The sequence below is a fragment of the Pinus tabuliformis genome, chromosome X (assembly GCF_031772625.1).
Source record: "Pinus tabuliformis cultivar Carrire ecotype Pingquan chromosome X, CPIR1, whole genome shotgun sequence".
Lineage (NCBI taxonomy): Eukaryota > Viridiplantae > Streptophyta > Pinopsida > Pinales > Pinaceae > Pinus > Pinus tabuliformis.
Window position 1 is genome coordinate 827,942,643 of NC_142308.1, and position 27,475 is coordinate 827,970,117.

General features: G+C 39.3%; 2 pseudogenes; one reads left to right on the top strand and one right to left on the bottom strand.

Moving 5' to 3' along the window:
- Positions 1–23,556: 23,556 nt before the first annotated feature.
- On the bottom strand, positions 23,557–24,717 carry LOC149142321 (acylamino-acid-releasing enzyme 1 pseudogene; annotated as a pseudogene).
- Positions 24,718–26,584: 1,867 nt separating this feature from the next.
- LOC149142322 (conserved oligomeric Golgi complex subunit 4 pseudogene) lies at positions 26,585–27,172 on the top strand (annotated as a pseudogene).
- Positions 27,173–27,475: the final 303 nt, after the last annotated feature.

The following is a 27,475-nucleotide window of genomic DNA, read 5'->3' on the forward strand; positions in this document are numbered from 1 at the left end:
GTTTAACAGTGTGTTTCTTTACCTTGTACATTTTGTAACTTACAATCCGACGGTCACTATATGTAGTGATTCGACGATTCATTCTCTCCTTGGTATTACCGACAAGGAAAATTTTAAGGATGGAAAATTTTCTTGAAGTTTAAAACATTGGCGAATCTCACTAATCCCTAATATGCAAATTATAAATGTTTATTGATATATTTGTAAAATTAATCAAATTTATAATTATTTTATATATAGTCTCTATATAATGTTGGCGATTTTTAAGGTAAAATAATTTTATATTCTAAAATTTGGGCGAATCGTCTTTTATAAAATTGGAAATTGGCGAATCTTTTTTGTGGAAAAATCATGCAAAATTAGCCCACTGGGCGAACATTAGCCCCTAAAATTTTCCATGATTACCGACACTTGATCCGTGGCTTAACACCCGATTGGTCCATGATTTCTATTTAAAGCGCATGGAGGGTCATTTGTAGGGTAATCTGTCTATGAGAGAAGCATATGTAAATTTTCATTCTTTTATTAATAAATTGCCTGAAGTGGCCGCGTTGGCTCAGGCCGTGGACTGTTTCTCTCTTTGAGGGTTTTAACCACATCAAAATACTGGTGTATTGATCTGTGATCTGTTTGTGAGCGGTGTCCTTTGGTGTTCTGTCTGAGGAACTTACCCTGTAAATTCCTACATGGTATTAGAGCTATTTGAGGGCCGCCTCCGTTGGTGATCCAAATCTGAAGCCGGTAGAACTGCATCCGATTACTGTTTCCTAGATCTACTATTTCTGACTACTTTCGGGCTGAGAGGACTGCTCTGTTGTGTTGGGAGCATCTGTTCCAGTGAGGAACCCCTTTCGTTTCACGCGAAAAGGTTTCCGGTATCCCTAGCTGCGTCAATTTTAAGATCTGGAGGTATACAATGTTTATTTGCAGTTTACAGTTATTTTCTCTCTGTTTATTTCAGTTTTCGGTTTATTTAGCTTTTTTTATTACTGGATCTATACCTTTCATTTCTACGTATGCTCTTTGCCCTGCGACTCTATGCGATCTGGGCAAATCAGAAACAGAAAGGAAGGATTTTTCTCATGCGTACGCTCTTTTCCGCTGCGCCTTATTGTGATCTCGGAAAATTAGAAACATTGAGGAAAATATTTAGTTTCCGGCTAAAGCTAACTTTGAGCCGCAAGGTTCATTTTTGAAAATATCTAGTTTCCGGCTAAAGCTAACTTCAAGCCGCAAGGTTCGTTTTTTTTGTATGTCCGTGTTGGGTTTTGTGTTTTTTGTTTTGTAGGGAAAAAGAGCTTTCTCAAAACAAGCACGCAACCCAAAGCATCAACCCCCCGCCTCTCTCTCTCTCTCTCAAACTTTTTGTATAACTCACTTGGTGCAAAGCTAATTTATGAGAGTAGAGGTCTTGGGTTCAAGTCTCCATTTTTTGGGGGTGTATTTTTCATTTCCGCACATTCCCGCACTTTGTCGACGACTTCATCAAATGTTTTTCAAAAAGCCATAACTTCTTCATCTGGAAGCCGTTTTCAGAACCGTTTTTTTTGAAATGGCCTAATTTTTCGAGATCTTTCCATTGGTACACCTAGTTTCAACATCTACAGCTTCAATTTTTGTTAAAAATGGAAAGTCCATGCCAAGTCATTCTTGATAGCACTAACTACTTCCAATGGTGGTCCTACATTGTGGATTTACTTAGAAGTAAAGGTCTTTACAGAATAGCCACAGGCCAAGAGACCAAACCGAAAGATGAAGACAAGGCAGCTAAATGGGAAAATAGGCAAGACCAAGCACGTGGGTTGATAGGAATGTCTATTTCTCCAGATCTTAGATTCCATATTGTAGAACTTGATACTCCTGATGAAGCACTGCAACAGATTACTAAAGTCTTTGGAATAAAAAATGAACTTAAAGCCCATCAACTTGAAAATGAATTGCTTAGATTGGACCCCAATAATTTTTCTTGCATTGAAGATTTTTTGTCCAAGTTCAAGACCCTTAGACTTCTCTTGGAAGGTGTTAAGGTTAAGAAAGAAGATAGTAGCCTTATCTACTCCATTCTTACTAAGTTGGGACCAACCTATTCTGTGTTTGTTTCCACCTTCCATTCTACAAGAGAAGCCTTCATTTCTCAAGGACAAACCTACAAGTCCCCTTCCTTTGATTCCTTTTGTGATTCTTTAATAAGAGAACAAGAAAAACTCTTACACCTTGGTCTTCTTAATCTTGGAAACTCTTCTAAGAAAGCTTTAGCCGCCCAGCAGCAACCAAATCCAAAGAATCCTAAGAAGTTGTATCCTAAAAAGAATGGTCCTAAACCAAACAAGGGTCCTAAGCAATTTCAGCCTCAAAATGAAAAATCATTTCAACAAAATGATAAGACAAATAAAAACAAAGGGAAGAAGACTGATAGACATTGCAACTTTTGTAATTGAGATGGCCACTTAGAATCCAAATGCTTTAAGAAGATGGAAGCCTTGGAAGCATCAATGAAGAAGCATAACATCCATTTGGAGCAATCTTCAACTTCAACTTCATCTTCAGGAATGGCACTTTCTGCATGTGGTTGTCAAGCATCTCGGTTTGGCTATGCACTAAATGTATCTTCTTCTTCTCATTCTCATGAGTGGCTCATTGATTCTGGAGCTTCTTATCACATGGCCAAAAACAAAGCCATGTTTTCTTCTTTAAATTATTGTAACACCAAAAATATATATGTTTGTGATGATAGATCTCTTAGTGTTGTAAGGACTGGAACTGTTCATCTAGACAATGGTCAGTTTAATGATGTATTATGTGTTCCAACCTTATCCTGCAACCTTCTATCTGTATATCAGATAACCCATTCAGGTGAAGGTAAAATCGTTGAATTTTCACCTCACAATGTTGTAATTAAGGACCTAAGAGATCCTAGACAGATTTTAGCTACTGGCATTGCTGATGATTCTACAAGGTTGTATAAGTTTCACAAATTTGGGTCATCAAATCTTCCCTCAGTATTTGTTGCTCATAATGATGAAGTGAGCAAACTTTGGCATGAGCGATTTGGTCACTTAAACTATCGCTCTCTTCAGAATCTATGTAAAGAAAATATGGTGACAGGTCTTCCCATGGTATCTTGCAGAGATGGTGTTTGTTCCGGATGTGTACTCAGAAAACATCATCGGGACAGTTTTGAAAAACGTGCCTCTTGGCACGCCTCAACCCCTTTACAGCTCGTGCATAGTGATTTATGTGGTCGACTTCCAGTTGCTTCATTCTCTGGCTACAAGTATTTCTTAACTTTCATTGATGATTTCTCCAGACGCACTTGGGTATACTTCTTAAAACTCAAGAGTGAAGTATTTAACATGTTCTTGGCCTTTAAGGCCTTTGTTGAAAAATAATCTGGACATAAAATTCTTAAGCTAAGATCTGATAATGGCAGAGAATATGTTAAAAACACATTCATCAACTTTGGCACTGAGAATGGAATTCAAATGCAACATAATGTTCCATATACTCCACAACAAAATGGTGTAGCTGAAAGGAAGAATCACACCTTAAAGGAAATGGCTAATTGTATGCTTCAATCTAAAGGACTTAGTCTTAATTATTGGGCAGAAGCAATTAACTGTGCAAATTACATAATAAATCACACTCCTCCTAAGGTTTAAAAGAATATCACTCCAGAAGAAGCATGGAGCTCAATCAAACCAGATGTAAGTCACTTTCGTGTTTTTGGAAGTGAAGCATGGGCCCATATTCCAGATGAGAAACATAAAGCTTTAGAACCAAAGAGTGAAAAATGTATTTTTGTTGGATATTCTGAAGATGTCAAAGGATATAGACTTATTCCACTTAAGTCCAAAAATGTTATCATTAGAAGAGATGTAAAGTTTGATGAAAATATATCGGCCTGCGAGCCTAGTTCGGCGGATGTGCCACCTCTCCCTATCTCTTCTACTTTTGAAAATATTTCTTCTTCAGATGATGAAAGCAAGGATGAAAATCCTCCCCCACCTTCTCAGGATCCTCCTTCAGCTCCTCAGCTTCCAAAATGGGTTCGTGCTACTCGGGATGCAGTAGGTGATCTTGCCGGTGATCCTACAGATCAACGACGTACACGTTCTCAGTTTGAGAGAGCCTCTTCTTTACTAGCTCAAGCTTTAGTGAATTATGATCCTGACACCTTTGCAGAAGCTTCAAGCCATCTAGATTGGGAAACAGCTATGAATGAAGAATATCATTCATTATTGGCAAATGATACATGGGATCTTGTTCCTCTACCAAAGGGACAAAAACTTGTTAGATGCAAATGGGTTTACAGAACCAAGTATGGACCAGATGGGAAAGTTGATAAACATAAAGCTCGTCTTGTTGCTAAGGGTTTTTCACAAGTTGAAGGCATTGACTATACTGAAACCTTCTCCCCTGTTGCCAAAATGAACTCTATCCGCCTTGTTCTTTCCCTTGCTGCCTCTTTCAAATGGGAAGTCCATCAGATGGATGTTAAATCCGCCTTCTTGCATGGGGACTTGCATGAAGAAATCTATATGGAACAACCTATTGGCTTTATAAAAACAGACTCCAACCTTGTATGTCGGCTTAAGAAATCCCTTTATGGTCTCAAGCAAGCTCCTCGAGCTTGGTATGCCAAAATGGATAACTTTCTTTTAGAATTTGGCTTCTCTAGGTGTCATTCTGACAATACTGTCTACACCAAGAAAGTGGGCAAGTCTCTTATCATTATTGTTCTTTATGTTGATGATCTTATCCTGACTGGTAGTGATCCCAACCTTATAAACCATGTGAAGTCTAGCCTTAAAAGGAAGTTTGAAATGACAGACTTAGGACACTTACATTATTTTCTCGGTCTTCAAGTCTTGCAATCCAAGGAAGGTATTTCCCTTTCTCAGTCCAAGTATGCCTGTGATATTCTACGCCACTTTCACATGGAAGACTATAAGCCAGCCCCTTCTCCCTTTCAGTCTGGAGTCAAACTCTCAGTCACTTGTACTTCTCTTGAAGTTGATGCTACCTTATACCGTCAACTTGTAGGAAAACTTTTGTATCTAACCCATACTCGTCCTGACCTTTCCTTTGCTGTTGGCCTTGTTGCTCGGTTTATGCAAAACCCACGTGAAAGTCATTGGAAAGCAACTAAAAGAATACTTCGTTATGTTCGAGTTACAGTTTAGTTTGGGATTCATTACAGTGCCGAAGCATCTCCTCTATTGGTTGGTTTCACTGATTCCGATTGGGCTGGTGACCTTGATGATCAGAAGTCTACTGCAGGTTATGTGTTCACTCTTGGTTCAGGACCTATTACATGGGCTTGCAAGAAACAAGGTGCCATTTCTCTTTCTTCAACAGAAGCAGAATATCGTGGTGCCATAGAAGCTAGTAAGGAAGCCTTGTGGCTTCATCGGATCCTGTCAGAGTTTGGCTTTCAGCAGCAGCATCCGACTACACTTTGGTGTGATAATCAAAGTGCCATTCAGCTATGCAAAGATCCAATCCAACATCAGCACAACAAACACATTGAACTACACATGCACTTCATCAGAAATCTCATTCATGACCATGTTCTTGAAGTGCAATATTGTTCAACAGATGATCAAGTTGCAGACATCTTTACAAAGGCTCTCACAGAGGCGAAGTTCACTAAACTTCGATTTATGGTTGGAGTTCAAGAAGTTTTCACTAAGGGGGGATAGGCTCTAGTGCCTCCTTCCTTCTCCTATTGTGTCATATTTGTAAATCCTTCAATCCTATCCCAAGTTGCTCTTAAGGGGGGATGTTAGGATATTCCGACACATAGGAAATAGTTAAGTACAACTTGGTCTAGTGTAGAGTTAGGTAAAGTGTGTTTCTTTACCTTGTACATTTTGTAACTTACAATACGACGGTCACGATATGTAGTGATCCGATGGTTCATTCTTTCCTCAGTATTACCGACACTTGATCCGTGGCTTAACACCCGATTGGTCCATGATTTCTACTTAAAGCGCATGGAGGGTCATTTGTAGGGTAATCCGTCTATGAGAGAAGCATATGTAAATTTTCATTCTTTTATTAATAAATTGCCTGAAGTGGCCGCGTTGGCTCAGGCCATGGACTGTTTCCCTCTTTGAGGGTTTTAACCACGTCAAAATACTGGTGTATTGATCTATGATCTGTTTGTGAGCAGTGTCCTTTGGTGTTCTGTCTGAGGAACTTACCCTGTAAATTCCTATAGTTAATAAAGAAAAGAATATGACTTTTGGTAATAATTCACCTGCTACTATTAAAGGAAAAGGATCTGTGGTATTAAAAGAAAAGGTCAATTATGAGAATATACTATTTGTTGATGGGCTAAGACATAACTTGTTAAGTGTTAGTCAAATGCGCGATCAAGGGCATGAAGTTATTTTCAGATCAAATAATTGTCTGGTAAGAAATTTGGATACAGGTAAGACTATAATCAAGGGAGCCAGAACTCTAGGCAATGCCTATATCATAGAAGGCGACAAAGAGGACTATTTTTTGAGAAAAATTGAAGAAAGTTGGCTTTGGCACAAAATATTGGGACACCTAAGTTTTTCTCAACTATACAAATCAAGCAAGACGGGAGAAGTTCGTCACTTTCCAGACATATCTCCACCTGGAAATAGTATTTGCCAATTATGCCAATTTGATAAGAAATCTAGAGTTCAGTTTAAAGCTAAAGAATACACTTTAGGTAAACCCCTTGAACTTGTTCACACTGATTTATGCGGACCTATGAAAGAAGTGTCCTCATGGTGAACAATTCTTCATGTTATTGATTGATGATTTCACAAGAATGTGTTGGGTTGGTTTACTAAAGTATAAAGATGAGGCATTTGGAAAATTTAAAATATTCAAGGCTATGGTGGAAAATGAATTGGAATTAAAAATCAAATGTCTTAGATATGATAGAGGAGGATAGTTTACATTAGATGAATTTTTCAATTTTTGTGAGTAGCATGACATCAAAAGTCAATTTTCCATAGCTAAAAATCCTCCAGAAAATAGAGTGGCAAAAATAATGAACATAACAATTCAACAAATGGTGTGTGCCATGCTTGATGAGTTAAGAACACATCACACCTTATAAGGAGAATCAATACATACAACCATGGATATACTTAACAAAGCCCATGTTCAAGTAAACAATGATAAAAATTCGTATGAACGCTGGTATGGTAGGCCTGTAACTTTCAAACACTTTAGAATATTTGGAAACAAATGTTTTATAAAGAAAAATGATGATAAGCTTGGAAAGTTTGAATCTAGAGCTGATGAAGGAATCCTTCTTGGATACTCTTCCAGAAGTAATGGATATAAATTTTATAATAAAAGGATCCCAAAGATTGTTGAAAGTATATATGTTGTGATTGATGAAGCATCCATAAGTACCAAAAGAGAAGCACAATCAGATGACGAACAAATCCTTACTAAAATCCAAGAAGTTGTAGGAGAAGAAGAAAGAGAAGCATTAGAAGAAGGAAATGAAAATGTAGGTGTGCCAGAAAAGACTTCATCAAGGTATGTTCAGAAAAATCATCTTGAATCTCAAATTCTAGGTGATAAAGAAACGATAATACAAACTAGAAGAACTTTTGTTGGATCATCTAGTCACTTAGCTGTACTATCCACAATGGAACCTCGAAATGTGAATCAAGCAAGCAAATATGAATTTTGGGTTAATGCAATAAATGAAGAACTTGATCAAATAGAAAATAACCATACATGGGAACTTGTACCGAGGCCTCATAATAAAAATGTAATTGGAACAAAGTGGTTATTTAAAAAAAGCTGAATGAATATGGAGAAGTAATTCGAAACAAATCAAGACTTGTATGCAAAGGTTATGATCTAGAGGAAGGGATAGACATTGAAGAGACATTTGAGCCTATAGCTAGAATTGAAGCCATAAGAATGTTTATTGCATATTCCATCTTTCGTAACTTTAAGGTATATCAAATGGATGTCAAATTTTCATTTTTAAATGGGGACCCAGAAGAAGAAGTTTATATTGAACAACCTAAAGGATTCATACTTGGAAATGATACAAATCTTGTTTGCAAACTTAAGAAGGCTTTGTATGGGTTAAAACAGGCTCCCTGTGCATGATATTATCGTCTTGACAGGTATGTTCAGCAATAAGGATTCAAGAAAGGATCTTCAGATAGAAATCTATATATCAAATATGACAAAGACAAGTTTTTGGTAGTAGTGGTTTATGTTGAGGACATCATATTTGGAAGCAATGTTGAATCTATGATTCAAATATTTGCTTCAACTATGCAGCAAGAATTTGAAATGTCTTTGCTTGGTGAGCTAACGCACTTTTTTGGTATTCAAGTTCATCAAACAAAATATGGTATCTTTCTTTCTCAAACCAAGTATCTCACGCAGATTATGAAGAAATATGGACTAGAAGACTTCAAACTTGTGCGCACACCAATGGTAAAAATCTAAGCCAAAATGATGACTTTCCTATAGTTAATCAACATAAATACAAATCTACGATTGACAACTTGATTTATCTTACCGGCACAAGACTAGACATTATGCATGCAGTTGGGATAGTTAGATGATTCCAATCAAATCCTAAGGAAACTCATCTCAAAGTATCCAAGAGGATATTCAAGTATCTGCAAGGCACTCAAAATCTTGGTCTATGGTATCCCAAAAACACAGTTTTTTCACTTCATGCTTACAGAGATGTAGATTGGGTAGGTAATGTTGATGACTAGAAAAGTACTAGTGGAGGAGCATTCTATTTGGGACCTTCTTAGTTTCTTGGTTCAATAAGAAACAAATCTCTACTGCTTTATCAACTATTAAGGAAGAATATGTTGCTAATGGTGCTTGTTGTACCCAACTTCTATGGATGATCCAAACATTACAGGACATTCAAGTCACTTGTCCTCAACCTGTACCTATTCTTTGTGACAACGCTAGTTCCACAAGTATCTCTAAGAATCTTCTCATGCACTCAAAAAATAAGCACATCCAAATCAAATACCATTTTATTAGAGAGAAAGTTCTTGAACAAAAAGTCAAGTTGGAATATATTCCTTTAAAGGAACAATTTGCAGATTTATTCACCAAGCCTCTTCCACATGATTCCTTTGAATATCTCAGATAAAAGTTAGGAATGATTCCTGCCTCTTCACTCTTCTAAATGTTCTAACATAATAGGAACAAACATGTCATGTTCAGGGGAAGTTGTGGCTATGAAAAAATAAAGCAATATTTTACAATCTGTACGTGATTCATATGAATGATAGTAGCGTATGCATGCAGTTTTTGGGTTAGACAATCATGTGTAGTTTCCTGTGGTGATAAATGAATGGCACAAATTTAAGGGGAGATTCTCATATGTTTCCATTAGTTCATTCTTGTCTTTTTGTTTTTGACATTGGTTTGCTGCAGTCTATTGGTGATTTGGGTATTGGCTCATGATGAATTTTGAGACGTGCAAGGTATTTGATATGTCGCTTTGATTGGTGAGAGAGATATGATGTGATTAGATGATGAAGAGTTGACACAGGTTCAGGGGGAGCATCTTCCATGATTCTAATGGTTCATTGTTGAAATTATGGTTTGTTGAGCTTTCCTTGTTGCATTATGTTGACTATGATTGCTAGAGATCTTGAGATATGGTGGTTGTTGTTGTCATTATTGAAAATATATGTGTTGTTGTCACTATGTCACAGGTATCAATGATGCTTGGGTTTCTCATGATGAAGCTATGAATGATGCCTTATTATTGATTGATGATACATCTTAATGCACTTGATAAGGAGGATGTGTATGCTATCGATGCTACACTATCTTATCTGCCTATTGCTTCTTGACGATGAGGATATTCATGCTGTTATCATTATGCTAATTATGTTGCTACTATCAGATGATTATAATACAGATTCCTATATGGTGCATGGTGGTTGTTGATGAATATCGTGGTCTTGCTACAAATGACACTTCATTATTGAGAGTCCTATTAATGGTTATAGATGTCATATATGTTTCTAAATGTAAAGGTCATGAAAAGACCCTTGTTGTAATCATTGTAAAATTCCATCATGTATGGATTATTGGGTCAAAATGTGTAACCCCATTATGTCGGGTGATTGATGTAATCATGGGAGTATAGATTTGTTGGTGATAGGAAAGTTCATATTTATTTGAGTTCATATGGTCAGTATGCAAACTTGATTATTCATATCAGCAGATCAGACTTACCATAATGAGTGCTACAAGGGAAGTACTTCATTAATCCTAATTAAGCCCTTTTCCCTTGATTTCAAAGGGGGATAGAAGACTTGGTGTTTGCAGGTGTGTTTTCCAAGAGAAGACTTGGTGTGTGTACAAGTGGTTTCCATCGAGTCCAAAGGGGGAGATTGTTGGCATTATGGCTAATATGTTGTCCTTGAAGGCAACCTGCTTGAAAAATATGTCCTTGATGTCAACTTACTTATAGTATCATGGTTATGGAACTAATGCATATATCAGGAGTATTGGTACAAATTCTATAGAGGTTATAGAAAGAAAATGGCAGTTCAGTTACAAAATGCATGGAATTTGTGAAGATTGAGATATGCAACCCCTGTGATGAAGAGTTGTGTACATATGTAGGTCCTATGAATGAAAGTCGCGTACATAATTTGACCCATGGAAAAATTAATACCAGGGGTCATTACCATGGTAATTGCCCATAATAATTGTGGTGACAATGTCTATTTGATCCCATCAACAAATACCATCAACATTACCAAAGGATTTAGTTGAGGTATTGGCAAAGGAAAACGCTATATAAGGACATAGAGATCAAGGCGTTAAGTGTGCAAGTAATGGTTCATTCATTTGTGATTTGATCTGAAACAGGTGTTCACCAGGGAGCAACGAGAAGGTTTAGATCTGAGATATCTGAAAGCGCATTAAATTACTACTAGTTATACATGATTGATTCGTTTATGTTTGAATATCTAATGATGAAAGATATATTTGAATGCTTTTGAATAGATCTATGATTTGAAAGTAAAATTTGTATAAAGTATGATATGTTTGTAGCGGGTTGGCCTCAGTAATTTAAGATATGTACACAAGTTTTCTTCAGTAAGGCTGCGTACATACACAGATCTGGTTTAGTACTGACACATATAAATTCTGTGATAATTTATTTAGTATGTTGATATATATACGTAAGTGTTTTGCATAGTAATCATGTACACACATATTTGTTTTATGGAGGTTGCACATATATTCTAGGGTTTGAATTGTTGCATGATGATGACAGTTGATGATGTCTATTATATTTTCTACTATCTGTCAATGACGTCTTGATCAAGATGTTGGGTGTGGAGCCTGATTATCTTCTATATTTAAAGGTATCGCCACATTGGACCCCAGTTCGAAATGGGGGCAGCAACGCCGCCCATAAAATATTCGCTGCAGGGGGGGTCCAGGGGGGGCGACTGCGACCTTTGGGAGCCCCCCCCCAGCGGGGGGTTTCGGGGGAAGTGCCCCCGAAGATAAAAACAATTGTGAAATTGCCTTGTAAAAGTATAGTAATTTCTAGTCAATCTGGGCCGTTCATTAGGTGGATGATCTGATGGTAGAACTTGTGTTTAGTTTAGGGTTTTTTTCCCTAGAAGGCAACCCCTCTCTTTGTATGAGGGCATTTTATTTGAGGTTGTGTAATAGATGTGTATTCTCTGAGCGAGAAATAGAGAGGTGAGACTGTGAGAGAAAACAGAGGATATTACAGTGGATCTGCTGTAGGTTGCGTCTCTTCATTTTGCTGGATAATAGAAAGGAAGGACTGGCTATTCGGCGTGGACGTAGCCCAAACTGGGTGAACCATGTATATCTGTGTCTCTCTTGTTTTGTGTGTTTTCTGTGTTTATATTTTTGCAATATTTTATGTGTTCCATTGCTCCGTAATATATAATTTTCTAACACAAGATATATGAATGTGTTGATGATTGGTTTTTGAATGATTATTTGGATTGATATAGCATGGAAATATTGATTGTACTGGTCTAATCTGGTTCAATGATTGATTTACTCTAGTGACTTAGTTGATTCAGTTCTCAGAGACTCAAATTTTCAGTATTTTGTGAATTGAGATCTATACATAGGTATTATGCATAGGAAATGCATATATACATATATTTTCTTCAGATCAGTCATGCACATATTCTAAATTTCATTTGTTCAGGGTTGGAAATGACGACACATTATTTCAGTTATGACTGTCTAGTTAATCAGTGATTGGTTGATTGTTTGATGTGTAACAATGTTACTATATAGTGCATTAATTTGATCTAGTTTCATTGGTTGAGATTCAGTTTAGTATTTAGTAGCTTGATGTTTAAGTGATTTATTGGTTTTCATTGCTTCAGTTATTCAAATTTTTAGATTCAATATTTTAGTTTGGAATATTGGTTTGGGTTTATTTTTGGTGTGGGTCTAGCATGAAAATTTGATGAAATGTGGCCTACATGTTCTAATGTTTGTTTGAGACATGTGGATCCAATTTGAAACATTATAAAATATGGTCCATAAGGTGCTGAGGGTGGTAGCCTTCAGTAAGGGGGTAGGAGCTCCCTTTCGGTAGGAGTTGGTAAACGAGATCAGGCAGTTGTATCTCCCTTCCAATGGGTGCTAGAGAATGAGTGGAGGTTGTAGCATCCTGAAGGTGGGTACCTGCATACTGGTAAGAGTCTACACTAGTACAAAATGTAATTAATATTTTCTTTATATAATAAGAAAGAAGACATATACGAAAAAAACGATGGTTTTCTCCCACATTGGGTTTCCACCTAAAATCCTGGCGTTCATATATGTTGATGTTTTGCTTTTGTGCTATAATTTATCTATTCTTTACAACATACTGGATGGCTAATGAACTAATAATGCAATGATTAAGTTAAGCATCTGATGGAAGTTTTGAAAAATTAAGTAATTTGAACATACGCGGTTTACATTCACTAAATCGTGTACCCAGGCAAGTTGCATGACTAACAATAACATATATAATTTTGAATGTGAAATTGGAATTTAAAGTGAATTAAAAATACTAATTCACCCCCCCAATATTTTTCCTTACATAGGGCACAACTTTCAGATTATGCAACGTATTTAACAAAACTTAATATGGCTCCTTTCTTGTCTTGATTTATTTATCAATTGCCTTAACAATTGTAATTACATCAATTCTTACAGGTGAGTATTATGTAAATCAAAATTGTACTTGTTATAACAAGATTGCTTCTAAATAAGTTTGCACCCTAATTTTTGTTCAGTTGTTCGATCAACTACTATCACTAGTATCGATATTTGTAACTACTCTTTGGGTTGGTTCACCAGTAGCGATCAACATCAATACAATTCATTATACTTTTGGCCTTTCCATACCTGTACATGTTGTTGGATTCAAGCATTAGATTTTGTAGTTGGCTATGTTATGCTTGTCTTTGCCTTTCCTAAGTAACCTCACATGAAAAACCATGTCTACACCTCATATTCTCTTATAAGATGAGAAAGGATTTATAAAAGGAGTAAATGGCCTCGAATAAAATAATTTTATGGAAAAAGTGCATCTTTCATCCACTGGGGTGTCCACCTAAGGTGAGTGTAACTCAAAACTAAGTATCACCAATGCGAGTTTAATTACTGAACAAAAACTATTAAAATGCAAGTTTGAAAGTGCCAGAAAAGGTGGGTGGCTGTAACTCCCATGTGAGGATGACATCCTTGTAGGTTTCTAAGAATAAAATAATAATTTCCAATGGAGTATGTATTGACAACACTATAAAATATGCCCAAAGAGATGACATATATGTCCCCCTTATGATTGTCATGTGCCTTAATTACTCATTAGGAAGCTATCATAATTGTGCCCAGAAAAGAGTGTAACCACCATCATTAAATTCTATAATTAACCCTCTAATGCTACCTAGAAAATCCCTAAAAGAAGCCTGAAAAAACACCTTCACATTGCCCATAACAGATGTTATAGTTGAATTTTCCCTTCAAAAATTATGCCAGTCTATTGAAGAATATGAAAATATAGAATTTTATTTTTACGGGTAAAAGAAAACAACAATTGAGGAATCAAGTAAAAATATCTAACACAAAAAAATTGTACCATCCCCTTCCCCATAAGGTTCCTATGGTTTCTATGTATAACTCTATTCTTTGCACCTAAAAGAACATCCATAGATTTCCAAGCAGAAAGTATACACTATCTGACACCTGCCTTGTTGTCTCCCAATACTGAAGAAAAATAATTGATCATATTACTTCATTATTAAAGAATCATGACCTGGCGCAACACCAATATAATAAATTGGTATACCAAGTGAACACTTGATCCTCTCTACTTATAGGAAAGAAACACATGGTAAGTCTTGATATATTGATAATGAAGATATATTGGACTTCCATCCAGGAAGATACTCATAATGAATTTTACCTTTTGTAGAGGGTCAAGGTCCATAGGGAATAATGGAAAAATTATTTCCATTAGGCCCTTTGTATGATACCCCATGCCTAATTCGAGATAGCCCAAAAAGTATATCAAGTTTTGTCAAAATAAATGCTGAGAAGCCATTGATTTGACAAGAGTATTTAAGGGCAACTAGGTCTATCGAACCATAATGACGAAGTCAGCCAGTTGTGGTGCCATATTCATGTCTATTTGTTCTAGGATATTCACCAGTTTCATCTAAGAGTTCTTTTGGATAAGGACCTAACCAACATAATGTTGTGTATGCTTTAGCCACACCAATCATATCACCAAATGTCTTGGAGCAATACCAAGTCTAGTATATATTCCTCCAGAAAATGGATCAAAATCTAATATGGTTGTCTGGCCACCTTCAACCAAAATATTCTTCCCACTTGAGAATGCATCATGCATAAAATGAACAATCTCAACAACATAAGGTTCTGTTTTCCCAAAACACCACTTCAATGTAAAACACACTTTTTTATTTTTATTTTTTTTCTTTTCTTTTTTTCTAAGAATTGCATATGGGGTTTGCTAAATTAATATTCTCATATCCTTCACTAATATGCTCATCAAGGTGCATCTATAAGTCCAATGCTAGGGATTCTACCTTAACGTTGATTTTCTTACTCAGCCTCACGTATTGAGGAAGATTCCCAAGATGATATTTGATGATTATTTACTTTTCATAGTCCTCCCAACAATGATTATTTTGGAATCATGATTTTCGCTACACCAAAACCCATAGCTGTTAGTAAATAGACACATCTCCGGAGTTAAAAAATCCACGAGAGGCAGTTAAGCACATGTCACGAAACACATGGGGAGCATTGGTTTATCCAATGTCCAACAATATCCCCCCAGTTAGAGCTAGGTGTGATTCAAACTTGAGAAATTTGGCTCTGATACCAGTTGTTGGAATCATGATTGTTGTTACACCAAAACCCAGAGATGTTAGTAAATGGACACATCGCCAGAGTTAATGAATCCACAAGAGGCAGTTAAGCACATGTCATGAAACACACAAGGAGCATTGGTTTATCTAATGTCCAACAAATTAGGCATACCCTCTTTAAAAAATGAGTTTCCTTGTGATAGTGTTGAGAAACCATTGTGATAGGTTAGCTCTTTAAGTATATCAATGTAGAAACTATTGTATCCAATTGTACCTGTTGAAAGTGTTATCTCAAAATCAGGCCCTGGAAGGCTGCAGACCAGGAAGACTTCAAGTAACTGTTTCAAACCTTCTTTAGGCTGAGGCTTAGCCTCCCCAACCTGAGAGGGCTCTCTCAAAGGATTAAAGGTTTTTGATTATGATCAGATGGCTAAGTCTTGTGAAACAAATAAAAATGAAATTGGTGGAAACACAACTAACAAGTATCCATTGGGCTTATGGAGTCATATATGATACAGTATTAACAATAGGGTTGGCTTTGCATAGAAGTCAAGGCATTCAGATTTCAACATATGTAGAGCACACCAAACACATAGAAGGAAGTTTATGAGTATATGAAGGAAATTAGAGCACTGTAAGCGATTTCTAAGTAATCACATACTCATAACACTGTAGATAACATGAAAAAACAACAAAAGAAACTCATTACATTGAACTCTTTATGATTCTTGAGAAGCATAAGCCAATATTGTATTACCAAAAAACAGAGTCTTTACATAAGCCAAATATCAGAGCTTTTTTTTATAAATTTCCAACCCTTATTACCTTGCTCTTTCTCCTATATATATAGCTCTTCTACCTAACTGAGATTCCTCCTCAAGCATGAGGGGAACTCGAATTCTCCTTATCATGACACCTATTGACATATTAAACTAACTATTAAAAGCAACTTACTACTAATTGACAGCTCTAGAAACCTAAAACGATTAGGATTCTAATTCTACATCATGCTGAACATAGCATTTATTACAATCATGATTCATTCTCTGACAAGTGGTTTCCTTCAGCTTTAGCCTTGATGGATGTTTAAAGCTCTTTGCTGGCCCTTACTGTCTTATCTCTTCACTGCTGCTAAGAAATAGGAAACTGCCCCTGTTTTTATGCTTTTGGTTTCCTCAAAGATATTCAGAAATAATTAACCATGTTGATCTTCTTGAATTAGTCAACAATCTATTTGATCCGGATTTAAACAGGAACGCAACAAATTACAGAGATAACCATATACACAAAGATGCAGCGGAAATAATACTTCATTTCATTAATGGAAAATACTGAAATATGCTTACAAACAGAAATGGAAATAAACTAGCTAGGGCGATGGTAGCTTATCTCTGAGAAGAGATGTGATGGCTACATGCCTCTGAACTGTGTTACAATGAGGCTCGAAGGCCTATTTATTGTTGAGAAACAATGGAAAACCCTTAACATTCCAAAACCTAACCCTAGGAGATGAAACGCCAAACTGTGGGCCCCGTTTGGGGGTAAATTGGTACATCAACTTCCCGGGGTTGTAACTTTGGCATATGATCTCCGTTTGACGCGTACAATAGCTCGTTAGAAAGATCTATCCGAGTACTACCACTTTGGGAGGCAACATCGATCCATGGACCCATGTTGCCCCAGATTCCCAAAAAAACGTCGTTTAGGGCCTCAAAACGGCTCCGGAAGTTCAGGACCCGAAAAACGGCTAAAAATAGTAAACTGTGCTACAATTAAGGAAACTGAAAATGTTGAGAAAGACAATGGTGGGGGTCCAGGTGGACTTGGCAGGTGGCCACCAATATCCACCCGGATCATTCCTCCCCCCTTAGGAAGCAATGGTCCCCATTGCGTTGAGCTCCTCCATGAGATGAGGAAACTTCTGCTGAACTTGTTCCCTGGTGAGCCACTTGCCCTGCTGAAGGAGTTGGCCTGCTTTGACAACTCGATACAGTTGGATATTCTGTTGGCGAGTGTTCTTGATCTGTGTGTCCATGATCCGATCAGTTGCAGCTTGTTCCATGCAATCTGGATTTAATTCTGTGGGTTTGAGCTGTTCTGCAATGTCGGATGTGTCTAGCAATGGTGGAAAGTATGGCCGAAGGCGGTCCACATTGAACACTGGGTGCAGGCCAAGGAATGGGGGAATGCTGAGCTCAAATGCATTGTCTCCCATAGCCTTAGTAATGGTGTAAGGACCATATCGGAGTGGTCTCAATTTCCGATAGGCTCCAGTAAGGCGTTCCTTTTGCAAATGCAACCAGACTTTGTTGCCCACCTGAAACTTGTGTGGCACCCGATGTTGATCATGTCGCTGCTTGTACTTGGCATTTGATTTCTCAAGGATGTCATGGACCTGCTGGCGAATATGTTGGATGCGCTCAATGAAGCTGGTGGCCTTATCTGTTTCGGACTGGACATGAGCTGAATTCATGTGAGTAGCTGCAAGTGGCATGGCCACATCAATGGGGCATAGTGGCTGGAATCCCAAACCCACCTGAAAAGGGCTATGGCCAGTGGAGCTGTGAAGAGCTCGGTTGTAGCTGTGCTGAACGTAGGGGAGGCTCTCGTCCCATGTGCGAGGATGCTTTGAGTTATACATGCGTAGAATGTGCACAATCATCCTATTGACAACCTCTGTCTGGCCATCAGTTTGAGGATGGAAGGCTGTGGACTTCGTGAGTTTGGTGTCCAACATTGACCAGAGACTGGACCAGAAGGTGCTGAGAAACCGACTGTCCCGATCTGAGATGATAGACTGTGGGATCCCAAAGTGCACCCACACTCGTTCAAAGAAGAGTTTAGCAGTGGCTTCTGCTGTGATATTCTTCTTGCAGGCCATCATAATGGCCATCTTTGAGAACCTGTCGACGACCACAAAAACACAGTCATTTCCATGCTTACTGGAAGGAAGGCCTGACATGTAATCCATGGAGATGGATTCCCAAGGTCGACTAGGGGTAGGCAACGGGGTATAGAGGCCTTGCTTCTTAATGGTCGGTTTGGCAATGGCACAGGCAGTACATGATCGGATGTACTTCCCAACATCCTGTCGAAGATTCGGCCAATAGAAATAGTTTTGCAGTACTGCCACTGTTTTCTCGACCCCGAAATGCCCAGCAGCCCGACTGTAGTGTGCTTCCCAAATCATCTTGGCACGCTCGCTTGAAGGAACACAAAGGTGACCGAGGTGGCATAATAGGGCATCCTGGAGGTGAAAATCTGCAACCTGCCGACCCTCCAAGACTGTCTGGTATGTGTGGCCGAATTCTGGGTCGCTTTTGTAGAGAAGTGGCCAATCAGAAGTCTCGTGCCCGCAAGAGTTGAGCACGGTGGTTAGCGCCATGATCGGTGGTCGACTGAGGCAATCTGCAACATTATTGGTGCTGCCCTTTTTATACTTGATATTCAAGTGAAACTGTTGCAGGTATGTAGACCACTTCTGATGGCGATCATTCTGCAATTTCCCTTGGGTCTGTATGAACTGCAGAGGTCGGTGGTCTGTGTGGATGACCGTTTCCTTCCCCAAAATGTAATGCTTCCATTGTCGGCAGGCCTGTACAATGGAATACATCTCTTTATCATAAGTGGGGTACTTCCGGACTGTGTCTGAAAGTGTTTCACTGTGATATGCCACTGGATGTCCATGTTGAGTAAGGACTGCCCCAATAGCATAGTCAGAGGCATCTGTCTCGACCTCAAATGGTTGTTGTAAATCTGGTAACGCGAGCACTGGTGCCGTGCAGAGGCGATCCTTCAACTCCCTGAATGCCTTCTGTTGAGATTCAGACCAAAAGAATTTTGCTTTCGCCCCGCCCTTGGTGACTTGACTCAAGGGCCAAGAAATATGAGAAAATCCCAACACAAACCTGCGGTAGAAGTTGGCAAGACCTAGAAAGCTGCGGAGCTCTGTTAGAGTGGTTGGAGAGGGCCAATCCCGAATGACTTGGACCTTGGCTGGATCGACATGCACCCCCTGTTCATCAATGATGTATCCCAGATACTGAACCTCGGTCATGCCAAAAGTGCATTTCTCCAAATTGGCACATAGCTTGTGTTGCCGCAGTGTTTGGAGAACCTGTCGGATGTGGTGGAGGTGCTCTTCCCAACTCTGGCTGAAGATCAGAATGTCATCCAAGTATACTACTACAAAGGAGTTGGTGAATGGCCGCAAGATGTCATCCATTAGCCTCATAAAGGTTGCAGGAGCATTCGTCAATCCGAAAGGCATGACCAACCATTCGAAGAGGCCCTCCTTGGATTTGAAGGCAGTCTTCCACACATCTGAGGGTTCAATTGGTACCTGGTGATATCCTGACTTCAGATAGATCTTGCTGAAATATTTCGCCCCCTTTAGTTGGTCTAGGAGGTCATCAATCCGCGGGATCGGGTACCTATTATGGACAGTGATCTTGTTCAGCGCCCGATAGTCAATACAGAGTCTCCACGTCCCATCCTTCTTCTGTACCAACACTATCGGGCTCCCACAAGGCGAAGAACTCGGACGGATGTGACCTTTCTGCAGGAGCTCCTGAATATGCCTCTTGATTTCATTGTTCTCCAGAACGGAGCGCCGATAAATTGGTCCATTGGGTAGCGGCGCACCTGGGGTTAGATCGATGGAGTGCTTGACTTGACAGTGCAGAGGAACCCCTGCCGGGGAGGTGAAGATGTCTTCGTACTCCTCCACAATCTTTTCCATCTGTAGCTGCCGTGCAGAGGGACCCCGTTTGGAGGCCGCGGCCACTATCTTCTTCTTCCCTTGAGGGCGTATCATCAGGAAAACAAATTTCCTGGTTTTGGAAATGATCTTACTGCATTGTTTTGCAGTAATCAAAGAGATGGCGGCAGGTGGTGCTACCTCTGGTATCCTGAACAACTTATTTCCCAATGTAATAATAACAGCACGGGGCCTTGATTCATACACAGCATGTCGCTTCCACAAGTATGGTTGTCCTAGTAATACATCACAAACTTCAAGGGGAGCAATGTCACACAATACCTCATCCGTGAAGGGCTTGATGTTGTATGGAAGGCGACACTGCTGGCTCACGCGAAGATCTCGCCCTTGGTGAAGCCACCCAATGGTGTATGGTTGTGGATGTGCTGTGGTCGGTAAGCCCAACCGCTTCACGACCTCTGCCGAAATGAGGTTCTTTTGACTCCCGCTATCAACAATGAACTGTATCGGGGAGCCCTTTACCCACATCTGGGAGTGGAAGAGACGCTCCTCCTCCTCTGGATCTTCGGGTTCATTTTTCTGGATCTTTGCGGTAGCAACAGTGGCGCTGGGATCCGCATCAATGATCTACTTCCCTTTTTCATACCCCTTATCGGGTTCTGACTCAGAGTCGGAACATGCATCTGATTCTGAAACCTTTAGCTCAGCCACCAGTGACTGCTTGGCCCGACACTCACTTGTGTTGTGAGTGGAGCTCTTATGGAACTCGCACCATTTTCCAGTGTCCTTTCTCGGCTTCGCGGCGTTGCTCTTTGCTTGCAGCTTCGGCTGGTTGTCTTGGGCTGTCCCGCCTTGGCTTTGTCCTTTGTTCTGTGGTTTAGGGGCACCTTTCCCCTGCTTTGGATTCGCAGATCCAAAGTCTCGCTTCTTTTGTTTAAACTTCTGCTCGACCTTGACGGCATACCGGTATGTTGCGCCGAGCGAGGGGATGTTCAGGAACTGTATTTCTTCCTGGATGTACTTGTGCAGGCAGCCACGGTATTTGAGTATCAAATGTTGCTCCGAATCCTTGATACCCAACTTTGTGCGAAGGGTATGGAAAAGATTGGTGAACTCCGGCACGTCTTGGTCCCTTCCCTGCCGCAGCGTGGTCCACTTTATGTATTCATCCTCATAGCTGCCGACAGGGTAGTACTGCTCCTTGATGGCATCCCGGAACGAATCCCAGGTGGGTGCGGCTGAAAATAGTGAGCCAGTACTTTCATCCTTCTGCTCGCAGTAGGTTTCCCACCAGTCCTTGACGTGGGGGGCTGCTTTGAGAAGAGCAAAAACAATCTTTTCCCGACTCGAAAATTCATGAACAGAAAAATAACCCTCTAGCAGATTTAACCATTTATCTACGGCATCGGCGTCTATCTGACCCTCGAATATGGGGATTTCAAAATTAACTTGTACCTTAAAGGGTGTGGCGTTTCCAGAAGAGCTGCTGGAAGCCGATGCGCCGCTTCTGGGTAGCCGCTGAAGGATCTGCGCAAAGCTGTCCATCATCGCGTTCCGTTGTCGCTTGAGCGCTTCTTCGAGCAAGATTTTGATGGGATCTCCTGCCCCCTCGTCTTTCTTCTTGTCCGCCATGGGAGGCCGTCGGGATTTGCGAGGCTGGTCTTGCAAAGGTTCAACCAGTTCAAGCCCTAACTCCTTATATCCCGACCTTGTTGGGGACATGCAAAGAAAAACAGAGAAAAAGCAGACCGCTCTGATACCACTGATCCGGATTTAAACAGGAACGCAACAAATTACAGAGATAACCATATACACAAAGATGCAGTGGAAATAATACTTCATTTCATTAATGGAAAATACTGAAATATGCTTACAAACAGAAATGGAAATAAACTAGCTAGGGCGATGGTAGCTTATCTCTGAGAAGAGATGTGATGGCTACATGCCTCTGAACTATGTTACAATGAGGCTCGAAGGCCTATTTATTGTTGAGAAATAATGGAAAACCCTTAACATTCCAAAACCTAACCCTAGGAGATGAAACGCCAAACTGTGGGCCCCGTTTGGGGGTAAATTGGTACATCAACTTCCCGGGGTCGTAACTTTGGCATATGATCTTCGTTTGACGCGTACAATAGCTCGTTAGAAAGATCTATCCGAGTACTACCACTTTGGGAGGCAACATCGGTCCATGGACCCATGTTGCCCCAGATTCCCAAAAAAACGTCGTTTAGGGCCTCAAAACGGCTCCGGAAGTTCAGGACCCAAAAAACGGCTAAAAATAGTAAACTGTGCTACAATTAAGGAAACTGAAAATGCTGAGAAAGACAATGGTGGGGGTCCAGGTGGACTTGGGAGGTGGCCACCAATATCCACCTGGATCACTATTGGAGTGCCACGTCCTTCATGTGCTGTAAGCCTTTCCCATGTACATGTGTGATGACAAAACCTTTCAAAAATATTTTCCGCTTTGTCAATCATAATTGATCAACCGAATTGTAACATGCAGCTAGAGCAATTTCTTAGTGCGCTACGAAACTGCTGTGTAATTTCAAAAAACACAGTCTTCCTTTCATAGCTAAATGATCGCCACTGTTCAAGGCTTAAGCCCCCTACTCCCCTGATATTTCCTGCTCTAGAATTCAAAGCACTGTATTTTGCATTTAGAACTTCAAAATGCGCATTATCAGCACCTCGGGAACGAATAACCATTGCAAATGAAATTGCCATTATTGCATCACTCAGAAAATCACTGCTTGTTAGGTCATCAGGATCTACTCCTTCCCACTCAACTTGCTCAATTATAGTTATTGCAGGTTTGATTCTTCTATCATATTCTACAGTTTCCAGAAGCTTCAAATCATCACTGACAAAACTGTCTTCTTTGTGAAGGACCACCCTTCCATTTGTAATGACAGCATTATCGCCTGACCCAAGTCCAAACTCTGATGATAAAAAACCAGAAACCCTTTGCAAATAATCCTTGAAAGAGTCCCATGAGATTTCTGACAGTGCAGACCTCAAGCGATCTGACTTCAAATCATTTGCTTCAGCCAGCTTAGCAACTTCTTCAATAAAAACTTTGACATTGGTATTACTTGTTTGTGAACTATATAAATGTCATTCCTCATACAAAATCATTAACTGGTTTAGAAATTATAAAGCCTTGGCATGCTACCTGAAAGAAGATGCAGTAAAATCAATAACTTTGACAAGAAGCAAGACAGGAGATCCTTGAGAAAATGAAACTGGATTATCGATGTTATATAATATTCCATTACGTGCCCTTTTGATTCCATCCAACTGATGGCGAAGTCCATGACGTTTGCCAATATCCGCTTTCATAGCTTTTAGATCACCCCCCTTAGGCTTCTCACTAAAATAAAGCATGCGACCTATAGAGAAACATGGGCCTGCCAAAGGCCTTCATTTCAAGAATCTCTTAAACCAAAGTCCAATGTTCAGAAAGCTTTTGAAATTGGATTGCGGCCTGTCAATGCTGTGTACCTCAATTGGGGAAACGATGACTTTTACTTCCACCCCCTTCTCACACAGAGCTCGAGCATACTGCAATCCATTTGATACAGGAACCCTGAGATCTTGCGCACCCAAAAGTAAGAGAACGGGTACTTTTACCTTTGAAATATGCCTAATTGGTGAACACTGATAAAACATGGTGGTATCTTCTATTGAAGGTGCTTTAGTGCAAACATTTTTCCCATTCTTTCCATATGCCTCCACATAACACCAATCAGGAATATCTGTTGCGCCAACCATTAATGGGAGATTACACACAGGATTCCGGACAGCTGCAACAATAAACCTATCTGGTGCCTGGCCAATTAAATGGGTTGCAAGAAACCCTCCGTGGGAGAGAAAGTCCCTTATGAATTACTAGATCAACATCATTTATGACATCAGCCACATCCTGTCGCCCAACATTACCAGGTAGAGATTACAAAGCCTCCTCTCCAAAGCGCAAAGAACCTCTGTAGTTTGTTGTAGCCCATTGATGACAAAAAGGCTTGAGTTCTTGAAAAGCCTGTCAATGAAGTAGAATGTTGCCCACCATGGAGGATAACAATGAGTGGATTACAAGCATCCTCCCAAATTTTTTTTTCCTTACTTTCTGATTCACTGGAGAATCTAGATGACACAAATATCAACTCGAAAGGCTGTTTGGCACCTTCTGTTAACAAAAATTCTTGATCTTTAACTGGAATCTTCAAAATATTAAATTCAATTGAGGACAACGAAGCTTTCACTTTCTCTGAATAGTCCATGAAGGGAATTGACATATCTAACCACCTCCACCTTGTTTTTTTTATCATTATCCGTGTCAATCCTTGACAGACGGCCATATTTCAATTTCGGAGGATTGGCTGGGCTGCTAGACACTGCAAGAACAATGTTATCATGCACTGCAAGAACACTCCAAGAAGAATTTGAATTGTCAGGGCTAATTCTTGAAATTTTCCACTGACTACATGTGGGAAGAACAATGGAATTTTGAATAAGACCAACACGAATAATGCGTGGAGCTTGAATAATCTCTGGCTCAGCATTGAAATGATATGCCTGCAACATTTGTAACCAAGATGCCTCCTTCTGCATCAAGTAGCATCTTCATCATAGAATAGGGACCTAATGTGGTTCGAATAATATCTGCAACAGCCTTTGATGCTTGAATATTTGCATGGCGCACCCTATTTCCAGTCTCCTGCTTTATAACGCCATTAAAAACGAGAACAGGAGCATACATGGCTGTAAGTGAAGGCGGCTAGCAGTTCGTCGAGGGAACAAATGATAGACTGGACAAAAACCACCGAATCATAGCTGAATTCGACAGGGAAAGTGTATAAGCTGACAATTGTTGATGTAAACATACGAATTTTGGTAAATTTGACAGTTGGGTGAGATTTTCTATGTATCAGCACGAATCCCTGATTTTGTAGCGCAGTTAGTGCAAAATCGGTGGTTTGCGCTACGAAATAACCTAGATCGGGTTTCTGCGCTATGAACTTTGAAATGAGTTTCAACATATGATATTCATGTGAGATATGAGACCAATGATAGACTAAAATAGAGAATTGACCCCTTTTGACATACTAACAAGACTCTAAAACAAGATGAAAAGACTAGACCCAAAACTAACACCAACCCTTTGACAAATTTTAAAAATTGATGTTCAGAATTTAAAAAATATATATATATATATATATATATATATTTTTTTTTTTTTTTTTCTTGAGTGATAATAGAAAGAATGGCATTGTACAAATTATTCCCATTCTAAAATTGTGTTTGATTTGTTGCAGAAGAAGAATGTTGGCAATGTTATGGAAATTTTATTTCTTTAGCCATGTCATGAAGCATAATATTACAATACCTTCCAACGTAGTCATTAATCCTATCTTCAAAGCACCTATTGATTTCTCCCATCAAACGTTTGTCAGGACTAGCCACTTTTTGCATTACATATACAATAGAATTGAAATTTGACTTGGAAACTAGAAACATCTCTATACATTTTATTTTAATGTCAAACCCAATTGGAGGCTATTCCAAGAAAATATATCCATCTTTGTTGTGGTTGGATTGAGATGGAGAAGGAGAGAACATAGCATTTGAAGGCCTATTACTGTGCTGCTAATCTTCATCTTACCATATGGTGAGCTCGTTTCTCTGCTTTGATTGAAATAGATATCCTGTGCAGGGGGCACGGTAGATTGTTGACAGGGATATTGCTGGTCAAAAGTTTATAACTACTAGTCTCATGGTTATAGAGAGGAATTACTTGAAGATTTATAAAGGTTCTTGTTGTCATCCTTACTTATGGAAATTTTATTCCTGCTGAAGTTGTTAGTAGTGCAAATTTTTCTGGAATTTCAATGATGAGCAACAACTTCCTACTTTTATGCTAAAACACTAAAATCTAGAAGTTAGTTGCAAGAAAAAGGAGAAAAGATTCATTTACTATTCATCACAGACCTGTGATTGGTTAAGTGCAAGCCAGTTGTTAGGGTTGTCTACCTACATTGGATGTCTGTGGGCTGTATGTGAGAAAGGCAATCTCGAACTCTGTGTTGCCATATTAACTTTTTATGCTTCAAAAATTGGAAAGACTGATCATTTATGTGGGTTTAGCAATGCTATTAATTGATGTAACAGTTTAAACAAGGGCATTGAGCAACTCATGCTATAGTTTGATAGGTCTAACTTGAATTTCAAAACCTCCTATACATGGATATGGATCATTTACCAGAAGACTAGGAGGAAGCCTTCGTGAAGGTACCAAACATCATTAGTACTTTGTTCCAATAGCTTGCTAATAGATAGAGAGAAGGGGATGGCATTAGCAGAAGATGATCTAGGTAAAGGAGGGGTTCCATCAATTAGATTTGGAAGCAAAGGCATGATAGAGTAGATCACGAACCTGACAGTTGTATGTTCTATGACCCCGTTGCTGCATGAATTCATTTCTCATCAGAGAGGCATCGATGAAGAGTTGGAAGCGTTGTTGTCACAGTGCCATGATCTGGAGAAGAAGTTAAGTGATCTCCATAAATCTTTTGAAGTGTTGGAGATTGTGAAGGCTGATTCAGATCAGATGCTCTTAAGTGTAAGCTCAACCTGTGACCTTGTAGATCATGTGAGTGGCAAGGTGAGAGAGCTAGATCTTGCCCAGTCTCGCATCCAGTCCACTTTAACAAGAATTGATGCCATTGTGGAGAGGGGGAATTGCATAGATGGTGCTAAACAAGCCCTTGAATCTGAGTATTATGAGTCTACTGCCAAATACGTAGAGACATTCTTGCAGCTTGATGCAAAGTATATTAACTCCATTGTCAAAGGTTCTGAAGGAGGTAGAGAGACTACAACAGAGCAGAGAAACCAACTTATTGAATTGAATAAAAATCTCGAGAGTGTAATCAGGAAGAAGCTCTCCAATGCAATTGAAGAGTGGGATCATTCTACTATTTTGAGATTTATCAAGCTTTTCCCTCCTTTGGGTCTCGAGGAAGAAGGGAATTGCATATAAAGATGAACCAGCAACATGTACAAGCAAAAGGAAAATTATCTTGTTAATGTTGGGGTTGCATGATAGGGACAAGGAAAGTTGGAAATCATTTTCATTTCCTCGATAAAATAGTAGCCTTGTTTTTGCTTGTCAATTAAGCAGGGGAGAGTACAACTTTGTTTATTTAGAAAAGTTAGATAAAGGTGCACTGCCAATGGTCTTTGTTGATCCAGTAGCAACTTCCATTTCAAAGAAGAGTGTACAAGAAGGTTCTACAATGACAAGGGTATTTGAAAAGAAAGGAGTTTTCTATGCAAGTTTTCA